Consider the following 14,067-nt stretch of genomic DNA (forward strand, 5'->3'; position numbering starts at 1 on the left):
TTAGGACTGGGATTCCAAGCAGGCTTTATCCTATTAATCAACTCATAGATATCCTCTACTGTAGTTAGAAAATCTATTTTGGGATGAATATCAGGGATTCGAGTGGCCATCCCCTAGGCCCTGTAGGTTTACAATACAATTATTTGAGGTGCCTCACCCACTCTATTTATGTAATAGGATTGATCTCTCCTTTTTGAGGAGCATCAAAGAGGTTTCTAATGAACTGCCAAAACCATTTTCTATCATTTATTCTCATTAAATTATAAATCAACTGCCAATTCACAGTCCTAGTAGAGTTTTTGTGCAAATGCACCGAATTGTTATACCTGGTACGCAAATAAGTAATCATGACCCTACTCCGAGGTATTGTCAAGTGTCCATTCTTTAAAAATGTATTCAAGGAATGAATACTGTGAAGCAAAGCTCTTTTTTTTTCTCACAATAATAACATCATAAAAATTCCCAGGATGAACAGCCTTGTTTTGATTGAACTTGTGTTGGGCACTTATATAATAATAGGCGTAATGTGAGAAACACATAATTACAAGCAAGCTCTATAGCCACTCAGTCTATGTGCAGTCAAAAGCCAACATTGTTATTGGTCAAAAAACACCCTATTACCCATCATATTTATGTTATAGTGCCCTTCCAAATGCAAACAAGGGTTAGTATTTAAATTGCCAATTTCTAACTTGAGTATTTTATGATTGTTAATTGCTATGGGCATCAAATAAAAATCCTGTACCCTGAGTGACAAATAACTTGCCACAAAATGGAATCCACTTGACTGGCAACCATACCGTTAGACCAGGAAAAGTTGTGAGCTGATTTATTGCTTCCATCTGGGTTAAGATAGTTTAGACTCTAAGCATTTATAAAACCTAACCACCTGAAAATCACTTCACTCAAGTCCCCACATGTAATAACTTCACCCTTGGGAAAGTTCAAATACAATTCCTTAAGTACCCCCATAAGGGTGTCTGTCTTTTTCCATATAAGAGACTCCCCTGGAGAATCACAAATATTAATCAGCAGCACATGCTCACTGCCTTTAAGTCCACTACTTTGAAAGTGAACAGAAAGGACATAGGGATTAGGTTCCGCAATATTACATTTTGTGGAATGCATGGAAATCTTTATACCAATAATCAAGCCCCCACAGGGTCTACCCATGAGTCCATTAATTGTGAACCTAGAGGTGCACTCATAGGCATCTAAGGCACACTTGGTTATTAGCCACGTTTCCTGCAGAAGAAGAATATTACTAGCTAATAATATCACTGAACCATCTTCATTAGATAACTAGTGAGTGTGCCCTTAAGTTTTCCAACTGATTATTGTAAGAAGACGTTTATGTCAATAGGTAATCAACATTTGATCAATTCACTGCAGAAAAGTGGTCTCCAAACCCATTTACCCTGCATAGCACAACCTTTTGAGGGACATGCAAAACTATTGTCCTTCCCTAGAGGCTTAAAGAAGTTCATTGCTATTTTAACATTTGGCAGAGGACTTATTTCATAGTAGGAGGTGAATGGAGAACCACATTCAAATGAATAACCCATTTTCCAAAAATGAGGCACCATTGACATAACAAAGTCAGCAGTAATTCTGTTGTAAAAATGAAGGCACAACTAATTAGCAACCAGTTTCGAGTCAGGTAAATCCACTTGACCCATGTCCTTGAAGGGGATAACCATCCGTTGCGGGAAAATATGCAGCAACCAAAGGACTTCCTGCAAATTTAAGAAATGACTTTCTAATGTGACAAACAGGTATGTAATCATGACCTTCTGTTCATCTGCGGGTTTCACACTCCACTTGGGCTGGCTAATTGGAGGAGAAGCTGCCCTCAGCTTACATCTAGCTTCATACATAAATCGTCATCACAAGGTGCGGACACAATTAACACTGAGTCACTAGAATCAGCTTGAATTAAATCAACATTGGACTCAGGGTCTAAAGACTCTGTGGGCTCAATCGGAATAACGCTCACCCAATTGTCCAAAGTCAGTGTGTTGTTTGTCTTTCCTTGCTTACAACTCTTCTTTTTCACTTTCTTTGGGGCCCGCTCTCTCTCGACCGATTCATAGTTATTCTCTGTGCCATTGCAAGTGTGCCTAGAGTCCAATTGCACTGTCAAAGATCTTGCATGTTTTTATAAACCCTGCACTGGATGATTTTCTTTTAACAGTGCATCCCGATTTGAAGGCTTTCTTCCTCAGTCGCCTTTTCCTTCTGGCCTATAATATGTCAGCTTCAAATTCTAGACTTTGCATTCATTTTGCACCTGTGCCACCACCAACGTGATACGGCGATACCGGAATGTCTCCACCCTCTCCCGCTAGCAGGTGCTTCCTCCCTGGAAGGCAAAACATGTGAAGGCAAATGTTCTACCACACTTCCATTGCACAAGGCATCTTGTTCTACATCTGCCAAGGTTGCCTCCACCATGCTGTCAATTATCATTGAGGAATGTACCACTGTCATCACAGCTGCCACATCAATCGATTTAAGTGCAGCTAAATTGGTATTTTGCCCTTTAAAAATCTCAGTGCAGTCGGCTAGTATTGCCTTGAGAAGGGAGCACAATTCATCCATTTCTATTATATGCTCCTTGACCAACCGAATCACTATAGCTTGAACACCCACTCATTACTGCTGTTTTGTACATCTAAGCTCTGAACCTACATATGAGCCACCTCAACAGCTTCCCGCTGTGGGATATAGCAAAGATTTTATAGTTATGTATTGTGAATTGGAGATAAGGATTTCAAGGAATCACCTCACGTGTTTTCACCACAATCCTGTGTGACAACCTTCAATTCAGTATTTATCGGTCGGCAAATCTTTTTCCTCCAGGCCCAATACAACTGGAAAGAAGATTGTAATATTCTCAACATGATTAAAAGCCTCCACTGGTTCGTTATTTCTTTGTACCTGTGATTTACCCTAGCAGGGCTTTCCATTCGAACCCAAGGACTGATTCAACAGACATTCCACAGTTTTAGCAACATTGGTAGGAGCCACCCAGGCCTTACTTCTTGTGTGGTATCCTCGTTTGGGAATCTTTACGGTGACAGCACATCAATCAGTATGAAAAAAAGTATGTTTTACCAGCTGCCAGGGTTCTTCTATGCCAACCGACGGCTGATGTGTGCACTACATTCACCACTGGAGTTATTATGTCCTCCTAGTCAGGAGTAATAGAATCAACAGTAAGAAGTAATCTGAAGCCAGATGCATACCGATCCACCAACAGTGCCACTGCACTCTCCGCACTCACTAATGCATGCACACTATGCATGCCGCTGGAGTTTTAATGTACTGCGAGGCAGGAGTAAAGCAACAATAATGCCAGTTAGAAGTAATCAGAATACAAAAACACATCAATCTATCTACCAACATGAGAGGTGCCAGTGGATGAGGAGCTTTTCCAATACGGTACTGAGATTGCAATTGCATGGCTCCCAGAGATTCATGGGAAGATGTGGCACATTCCAAATGAGTATTTGTTCAGACCACAGATGCCATTGGATGAGGCTGAAGGGGCAGCAATAACATTGGAGTTTGAGGCAGTAATTGTGAGAGATGAGAGATGAGTGGATAGCTGTACATGGGACAACAGGAACTCCCAGTGACAACACAGGAAGATCACGAGGAGCAGTAATTGCCGTAGCTGCAGGGTACAGGTTGACCACAGTGACTGACGAAGAACTATTCAGAGATGAAAGATCAGAACACGAGAGAGTGTTCAACATGAGTGTGACATATTGGTTGAAGATACACTACAGGGAGGTACCACAGAAGATGGTGATGGCACTGAAAACACCACCATCCTTCTGCAAGGAGGACTTGGCCAAGGTGGCCAGCATCCTATGGACCACGAGTCCCTATGATTTGGGGCTTTTGAAAGGAGTGAGGGGAGTGAAGAGAAAGCTGAACCCGGAAGAAATGTGACAGAGAGTCAAAAAATAGCCACTATCAAAGGAAGCAGACAAGGACATTTAAGAGACAATTGCAGCATTGGTGGAGAGGGGTATTTTAATACCATCATAATCAACATGCAAAACTGCTGTGTACCCAGTCAAGAAAGCAAAAGGGGGGTCATGGCATTTTATCCAGGACTTGCGTCCTATTAATCATATTGTAGAAGCACTGTATCCTTTGGTTCCAAATCCAGTGACAATGGTATGCAGTATTCCAGCAGAAACTGCCTGCTTCACTGTCATAGACTTGAAAAATGCCTGTTTTTCTATTTCACTACACCCAGACTCACAAGATTTCACTTCCTTTATGTATTAAAACAAGATGTGGAAACATACAAGACTTCCTCAAGGGTACTGTGAGTCACCCTCAATATTCAATATGGCCCTCTAGGCAATGTGCAGATGGAGAGCATGGTCATCAGTATGTAGACGACATTTTGATTCGCAGCACGACAGAAGAACAGTGTAGAGATGACTCAGTACACATGGTGATAGTGTAAGATGACAAGGGATACAAAGTGGACAATGCCAAACTACAGTACTGTCAGAAAGAAGTGCTATACATTGGAGAGATGATCTCCAAAAATGGCTGACAGGTGAGGCCAGAAAGGGGGGACACAATACATAGGAAAGCAAAACCCACGACAGTGAGAGAGATGTTTATGTTTTATGGTTATGTTTATTGAATTTATATAGCGCTTTAAGCCAAAGCGCTTTACAATATAACAACTGGTACAAAAGTGAGAGAAGCATATTTACAAACATGAACAATGCAGGATTATGTAACTTCTGCAGGGCATGGGTCTTTGACTACTCCACTTACATCTAGCCTCTACTGAGTGCTCTGAAGGGCACACAGAAGGGAACTAAGGTAATACGATAGACAACAGAAATAACTGAGGCATTCGACGAGCTGAAGGAAGCAATATGCACAACTCCAGTGTTGGGGATCCCAGACTTAAAAAAATACAGAAGACAAGCTTGGGGCACAAGCAACTAGCATATTACAATGGGAAGCTTGACTCTGTAATGAGAGGACAGTATCCATGCGAACAAGCTTTGGCTGCTGCCGCATTCGCAGCAGACAAATCAGCAAGTATTATCATGGGATGCACCATTGCTCTTTACATGGAGCACGCCCTATTTGCCATACTGGAGAAACCAAAGAGCACACTGACAACACAAAGAGCATCAGGGCACAAGGTGTTACTATCAAACCCATCCCTAAAGGTAGTGAGATGCAGACTTGTTAAACCCAGCGTCTTTTCTCTCTGACATCGTACAGGATAGTGACTACACACATGACACCACAAAAAACATACAGGAATTCAGTGTATCCTCCTGTACGACAAAGTACAGGAGGATACACTTGAGGGGGGGACATGCTTTACATTGACGGGTCTTCGACAATTGACCAGACAGATGTGGTCAGACATACAGGAACAGCAGTGTTGAGGCAGAGAGAGGATGGAACAAGTGGGATATCGGTCAGTGCGTGATTGACATCACATTATTTAGCACAGGCAGCCAAACTAGTGTCTGTAATATTGGCACTGGAGCACAGCAGAAGGAAGGAAGTGACAATGTACTTAGACTCAGATTACGTGATGTCCACAGTATACTCAGGACTGTCACGATGGATGAGGAGGGGCTTCAGGAGAGCTCACGGGTCCGCAGTACAGCATGCACTCTTGTTAGGCAGGCTAGTAGAAGTCATTCAGTATATGAAAAAATAGTCATAGTGAAATACTAAGCACACACGCAGGGGAAGGACCCCACCTAAAGGGCAAACTAAGCAGCAGAAGTGGAAGCAAAGTATGCTGTATATTTAGGGGAGATCCTAGAAATGCAGGTGTTGTCACATTTCTGTGACTCTGTGAGGACAATGATACTAAAGGAGGGGTACAATGTAATGCCAGAAACACAAATAATGGAGTTGTAGGGAGGTGCACCCATGGAGGAGAAAGACTTGTGGACTAGGAAAGGGTGTACAATATCTCCAACAGACACCCTATGGTGGCAGAATAACACAGGGAAAGTGGTGATGTCACTAGCATTGTTACACACAACACTGATGCAATTACACTATCCAACATACACAGGGAAGGAAGTGCTTGCTGCCAACATTGGAGAAGCATGGTTGTGTCCTAATTTGGTGGAACACGTGGCTGAATATATGACCAACCGCTGAACTTGTAAACAGTTTACTGAAGGACATACATTGAGAGTTGTGAGAGGAGCCATACCTTGGCCAGCTGGTCCATTTCAACATCTCCATGTCAACTATGTTGACATGATCCAAATTGTGTTAAGGATACCGCTACATGATAGCCCTGAGGGCTGCTAAATTCCTAGTGCATGAAGTGTTCCCACGATGGGGCATGTGTGAGGTCCTGTGGTTTGACAATGGCACTCACTTTGCCAATGAAATGTTCAAGAACATTACAATGTTGCTGGGCATTCAACAAGAATTCTCCTGTGATTATCACCCAAAGCAAACAGGGTATGTAAATGCCTCAATGACCTCTTGAAGGAAAGCATATCCAAAACCAAAAAGAGTACAAATAATAACTGGCTCCATTGTTTACCCTTGGCACTCTTTGCATTGCGCAAATTCCCCTGGCTTCTCCCACTGGGGCCGCTAAAAGATGCAGAGAGTAGTGCAGCTGTGTTATGCCATGAAATGTTCGACTACATTACGTGATTGCTAGTGCCTCTTTTATCTCTCACCAGATACGGTGACACCAGGTAAATCCTGAAGACATCGGAGAAGGCAACCGTGTCAAAGAACCAAAGAACTCTCTGACAGAATGACTTGTTCATCCAGGGGACACTGTTCTTTTGTGAAATTTCAACAGACGGTGGGACAGACCCAGATTCACCGGACAGAATACTGTTGAGGCAGTGACTGACAGAGCAGTGAAATTGGAAGGGAAAACTGTCTGGAACCACCTCTCAGATGTCAAGCCCTACAAAGGTGTGGCCTCACCTGGCAATGAGATCGACAGGGCCAACGATCATCAGCAAGAGCAATAGCAAGATAATTCTGAACTTACACTGCCGTGTGGAGGACACCCGATGGTTACTCCCTCAAGGGCAGCAGAGTTAGGGCAAAAACTTCCTACACATCCAGAGTAAGGAGAAACTGTTATTTTATTCTCTACATACGTTCTTTGTGAAAGCGCTACTGTAATATTTGATGATTGTTCATGTTGCTCAATGGTTTCCAACCTGATACCTTTTCGGGCCAATTTGTCCCTTTTACCGATTCCGAGCACATTCACTGAAGGTATATTTTCTTGTTTTCATAGCATATTTGACCCAAGCCTACCCACAACTTGAAAGAGAAAACCCTTCAGTTCTTGCAATATTAAGAGACCCTAGAATTAGAAATGTGTCGGAGCAGCTATTTGCCTTTGCAATAAATGACTACATGGTCTATGGGGCTTAAAATATTAATTTCATGCTAATACAATAACTCTCACTTTTGCGCATTTGAGGCAGGCAACTGATATCTTCAAGCTGCACAGTGATCCAGCAACACAGCTAAAGACGGGTGAAATAATAAAAAATGTGCTTATTTTGTCATGTCTCTTATTTCCAAGTGGGGTATTTGTGTTCATATTCTGGAGAATATCAATTTCATCTAATGAGACTGCTGTCTTCTCCTCTACTAATATTACCCTGACCTCAGCAGGTGGAATGACCATGTCAGGTCGACAGCAGAGCACTGAAAGCATGGTAAGGAGAGGTAAATGCAGTGCTGACAGAGGCATGATGGGGTGTGGATCTCTATCTCAGTGACACTGCTCCCGTGTCTGATAACATGTGGTACAACTACATGACCAAAGTAGGTAAGGAAACCTGTTATGTCTGTTCAGTAATTCCCTACGCCATGAGTGCCCCAGAACATTCATAGCAACTGAAATACCAGCAGCAAGAGCTCAATGCCTGATGTACTTGTCCATGCTAACAACTTGAGGAAGATTTCAGGGGAAAACGCCAACCTTGAGATCGATGTCTCAGGTGAAATTCCCATATGAAGACAGATACATAAAGACTCTTGACATGATGAACAATTATTGGTAGCTAGATCAAGCCATACAGTACACAACTGACAGGCCTCAGAATGGTTACACGAAAACAATAACGTTGAAGGAAAAGCCCTGTCCGAAGAGGGGGGTGTACGAAACAAGTGGGGAACCACGATGTGGGGGAATACCCCAGATGCTTGTGTATGGCCAAGTATAAACAGACAAAGGATGGAAAGATGGTGTAGTAGGTAGCAGAGCCCACTCCCTAGTACGGTCACCAGTGAATAAAGTACAAGGAAAAAATGACAGGTGCCCGAAGGAATGGGGTGTGTGAGAAAATGAAGCTGGACAATACCTATAATACCCCTGAAGAAACCAGCATTGTGCTACAAGAATGAGGGAGAAGTGAAGGTTGGAGGTAACACAGAATGCCGATTCACTGAAAAACACCCATGAATGAAGATAGACACTGCAGTACTGATGGACCACTACTGGACGTGTAGATCGAAGGCATTCAAGAAGCTGCCACCCAACTGGGGAGGAGTTTGTTCATTCGTACACAACAATATGCCATCACTGGTAGTGCCCCACAAGGACATAAAGCTTGATTGCTTCCCAAAAATGAAAACTAACTCAAGAAAGAAGAGGCCTTTGAAAGCAGAATTAAAGGGAAGTGAGAAAAAGTCAGAGGAAGTGAGTAGAGTGAAAATAACCAACTACTTCTCAGATGCATCAGAAACAGCACTAGATGATCTACCACCAGAACATAGTGAGGTGGGAGAATGGGAGAAAAGACTCCCCCCAATCTCCTCGCGCCCCTGGCCTAGAGGATCGCGACCCAGACACCCGCCACGAGATGAATTTGCCTATCTACCAGACGACCAAATACCCTAGTACAGGAACATACGGATGTGCCCGCCAGCCTGCCCTGCTCAAGCCGACACCTGCGGCATGGATGAACTCGACTAAGCCCTTCAAAAATAAGGAAATACATCGTTAGAGATGCCATGATGACCTAGCCAACTGTCAAGACCATCCGTGCAAACATGCACACTGGACACCCCCACACCAATCCACACAAAGAACATACTCAGTGCTATGACGTAGGTGACGGACACACCCACTGACGCGCATCTTTATTATTTTTCACATAGGTTTTCCGAAATGCAGGAACGCAAGACGCACAAAGCACTCATCTAAATGCTTGCTGACGCTTCTCCTAACCCTTGCACTGTGATGAAAATACAACGAAGACATGATACCGCCTATGAAGCAATGTGATACCGCAACTTAAGTGCCGTGCGTTAAACATCCCCACCTATGCACTAGGCCCAAGTAGGCCGCAAGCAAGAGCCTCCATGAACATTGGACAAGCAAGAGTACAATTGCTGACCCTGCAGAACGAGCCGAGCGAGAACTGACAGCCAAGGGAGCGATGTTGCAACTCGCATGCTACCAGCCGACGCCAAGGTCACACCTGCAAGCAAAGCCAGACACGCAGTGAAAAATACAACCTTAAAATGTGCAGAATTCTGCCTCAGCCACGGTCTCTCCTCACGTGACCAAGCCAAACCTGACAAGGTGCCAGACCCACGAGGGAGAAGTCGCCTGGGTTCCACGTCTGAGACACAGGCTGCAACAATGAAATGACCATATGGACACCTACAGCGATGGGAATGGTCTGCTCTCAGGCATATGAGCAGATCCACGTATTGTTTGAACGAACACATAGTTGCATATTGTTGCAAATGACAGGTACACCGCGAGCTGGGAACAACGATGGTCCCAGGCTGGGGGGCTCGCGAGTGGACCAATCAGAACATGGGGCACTCACCACTGACACCACTAACATTAGCCAATCATTAGGGGTCTTCGTGTAACAATTCTCAAGTAACTAATAGAGGGACAACCCAAGTATACCACCTGACTGACCCTTAACCACTAACAGCGTTCTCTATACGTATGCTATACTAACCCTACCACTCGAGGAACCAATCCAGAGTGGCGATAGGTTTTTTGCTAACTCTCCCAGGTGACGTAAGTAGCGCGTCATACTGAGGCAAAAAGGGGCCTGCGAGCCCCACGAATTTCGAGAGTCTGGACGGACGAGTACGATCCTAGACCCATCCCTGCCGTTATTCAATAAACAGCAGAACCACCTTGCTTCTTGTGTGTGTCTCATACTCATTTTTGGGATACGCGGGAGGAGTTGGGGCCTCCCAGCCCGGAGGTCCGCGGAAGGCCCAGCCGACCCCGGAAGAAACCCCCCGACAAGTTGGAGGCACTGCTGAGATCTGTTTAAGATCTAATTTTTATTTTATTTTTCCGAGTACTCTTGTTGCGAGGAGACCCGGCGGCGCGGCCCCCTCTGCCGCTGCCCCCTTTTTGAGGACTACAGGACCATCGTGGAACTGCGAGAAGCCCGGATAGCGCAATCCGGATATTGGCCCTCGGGAGCCGGTTGAGAAGTATCCCGCCCGCGGTTGGCGAGTGTCCAGACGTGGTCCAGACGAGGGGAGGTGGCGAGCCGCTTGGAGGGGTGCACGCGGTCGAGCGGCCCCGCATCAAGAGAACTTGGTGAGTATGCCACACCCAACAAGCAATGTGAAATTGTGAGAGAGGGGGGAGGAATAGAATAAGGGAGGTGGGAGGTGTTACAAAGGCGCGCGACGAAGGTTTGATAAATTAGTGTTGACAGTGAAGTGAATGGTGGCTGGACAAGCGCAAGAGCAGTCTGCTACGCTACAAAGAAGAGTGGGCGGAGCAGGAAAATATCACGTGCGCCGCTCGTAGTCACTGATTGGCCTAGGTCGTGACCACCTGTAAGGGTGTGTGTGTGTGTGTGTGCGGTTTCCTACAAATTGGCGATTATTGATCAGTGAGTAGATGAGGATCCCTATTGATCGAGCAGAGAAACTCGATAGATAGATGACGTTTTCCTGTAGGCGGTAGCTAGCTGGTTGCTTAATACGGAAGATAATTGGCTGGTTAAGCCCTCCTGTTGAGGGGCGTATCACACGCGAGGCGACGCAGTGTGCGCAGTCTGATTATATTATTGGTTACCTTGTTCCAGGCGTGACAAGAGGACAGCTGTGGGGTTAACGGGGATAAAATAGCAAAACTTATCTCAAGCTTTCTGAAATGTGAAAAGAGCTTACCGGTAGTTTTGGAAGAGGTCGGTGACGTCACCAGTAGGGCTTTCATAGGATACCTCGAGCATAAAGAATTGTTGAAGAGTGGTGGGGAAGAGATTAGTGGTAAGGGAGTGGGAACGGAGGTAAACGGCAACGATTATATCGGGGCAAGGTGGAGAGGGGGACGTGACCGCGCACGGAGAACGCTGGCCACGACGAGTGAGGAAAGAGGAGGAGGGGTGAAGCAAAGTGGGACGGCTGTATAAGCACGTCACATAGGGCACGCAGCCGCAGGGGGCTACGTGCGCCTCGGCCGTAGAGGGGCCGTAACGGTGTTAGGTGAAAGAAGCAGAGATAGAAAAGAATACCTAATTGCAAATGCTATATTTTATTACTTTGTTTTAGCGGACGATCGCAAGTCCCCAAAATTACGGGGCCAGGTAAAACATCTGTAATTGTGTAGAGTTCATTATTAGCCAGGTAACAACTACCATATCGAGGGAGGATAACAACACAGTGCTACCATGTCATACGGGACAGGATCGGGAGGGTGGGGGAACACCCTCACTACCCCGCTACAGCACATATGTAAAACACTGTCACCCCATAGGGAGAAACTGATTAAATACAGCATAGAATGGACACAGGGGACGGACAACAAAATGACGACACCCTGGTCGCCTAACGGCAGTTTCGACCCATATGTCCAATACTCACTATTGACCCATCTACATAACACATACAAGGGAAAGAAGTTGACACACCATGTGGAGGTTTTTAACTTATGGAGGATGTTCCAGGGGTCCCGACCAGGACCGACCGGAATGTTCACTGTGGGGGAAACAAAGGAGGAGAAGAAGGTTAAGGAGGAAGAACAGAATGGGGAAAAAGAGAGTGAAAGCACACAGTGCACGGGGAAAGGACAAGAGGGAGGAGAAAAGACTAGCAACGTAAATGAAACAGAAATTAAAAAGGAACAGAGCGACGACATGCCCTTAGCGAAAGTAGTGAAAAAGGAGGAAGGGGGGTTATATCCTATAACGGAACTATGAGAAATAGTGAGAGAACAATTAAGAGCGGCTGAGGGGTATTCGAACCCAGCCTACAGCCCGCCACCATATACAGCTACCGGTGGCTACACGGGAGGGGAGGCGATAAGTACGGTAGGGTCAACTTATACGAAGGTGCCAGCAGGGGAAGGGAAGACTAGCTAAGAACAAATTGCATCCATAGGACACGATGAGTGGGTAGCTGCGCAGGTGTTATTAAAATTGCGAGGTTCATTAACAGGAGAAGAGAAGGAGGTAGTAAGGAAAATGAACGAGGACAATATGAGTAAGAGCGAGATAAGAGGGGAAGGGGGAAAAGAAAGGAAGGGGAGCTGTTACGAGAAGAGGAAGAGATTTTGGAGGAACGATTAGCGGAGGTAAGGAATGAGCAAAACGCCCTGATCAAACAGCTTGAGAGCGAGGAAAGAGAGAGAAGAAGAGAAAGGAAAGAAAGTAAGAATGAGTTGGAAAAAATGTGGGAACGAACTGAAGAACGAAAGAAGGAAGCTGAAAGGGTGAAGGCAGCAGCAGAAAGGGTATCTCGAGCAGCACAGCGCGACAAGAAAAGGGAGGACGAAGAGAAAGAACAGGAAATGGAAATGTGGAAGAGGAAAATACTATCAGAAACGACAAAGAAATACGAAGAAGGGAGGGTGATAGAAAGGATATTAGAACGAGAAAGAGAGAGATGGGAAAGGAGGAGAGAGGAAGAAAGGTTATTGGAAAAGATGAGTAGTGAAGTAATGGAGGAATTAAAAAAGAAAAGAGAGGAAATGGGTGGAGAGATAGTAGAGAAAAAAGAAGGGGAAAGAGGAGATAGGAGAGGGGAGAGTGAAATAAGGAAATATGTACGCAGGAACACAGAAGTAGCAACAACATCAGCGCAAAGGGGAGCAATTGGTAAAGAAGAAAGGGGAGGAACGGATTTAATAGATTTAAAAACAGTGACGATTCGGGGGAAAAAGACAGATTGGGGGTTGTCGCTCCTGGATGATTTTTGCAGCGAGGAAGAAGAAGGAATGGGGAGAGAAGGAAGAAATAGGGAAAGGGAAAGCTTAGATAAATTGTACATCACCCGGACCAACAGAGAATCACCATGGGCCTGCAGAAGGAAGGAAGAACTGGTGGGAAGTGAGGAAGAAGAGCAAGAAATGGCGGGAAGGCACACACGTACAGCTACACCCTCATCATCCCATCCAACATGTTCAAACACCCCGCACTCATCCCGTCCAAATGTCCACCTACACCCGCACCCGCCCCTCACGAACACACACCCTACGCTGGCAGGCTTAGAGATCTCCCAGGACGCAGGCAGGAAGAACGAATACACACGCCCACATCAAATAAAGGAAATGATAAGCGGAGGGGAAGAGATGGAGGGGAAACGGCTACAAGCAGGGAAAATATGGAAATAACAGATGATGTAGACGACACGGAAGAAGAGGAGGGGTATACGGACTCAACACCGGTAAACTCGGGGGTCAGATAGGACACAACCTAATGCCACTTTTGGAGAGAGGAGGGGTTAGACCACAATACGTCCCTTGGAAGCATGTGGACAAGGAAAATATAAAGTGCAGGCTCCCATCACTAAGTGGAGGAGCGGGGAAATGGATATATGAGATGGAAAAACACACTGCAGGACAGAAACTGGCAGTAGGAGACGTGAAGGGCCTACTAATATCAATATCAGGGGATGCAGCAGATGACATCTGGAAGAGAGCGGGCTTCCCCGGGGTCACAATAACAAACACATCGCACGACGGGGCGCCATTTGCAAACTGCAGACATGCATTATGGCAAGCACTAAGGGTACAATACCCAGACACCTCAGACATAGGAGCAATTACATCACGCAAGA

The sequence above is a fragment of the Ambystoma mexicanum genome, chromosome 7q, assembly GCF_040938575.1.
Source record: "Ambystoma mexicanum isolate Mex_15411 chromosome 7q, UKY_AmexF1_1, whole genome shotgun sequence".
NCBI lineage: Eukaryota > Metazoa > Chordata > Amphibia > Caudata > Ambystomatidae > Ambystoma > Ambystoma mexicanum.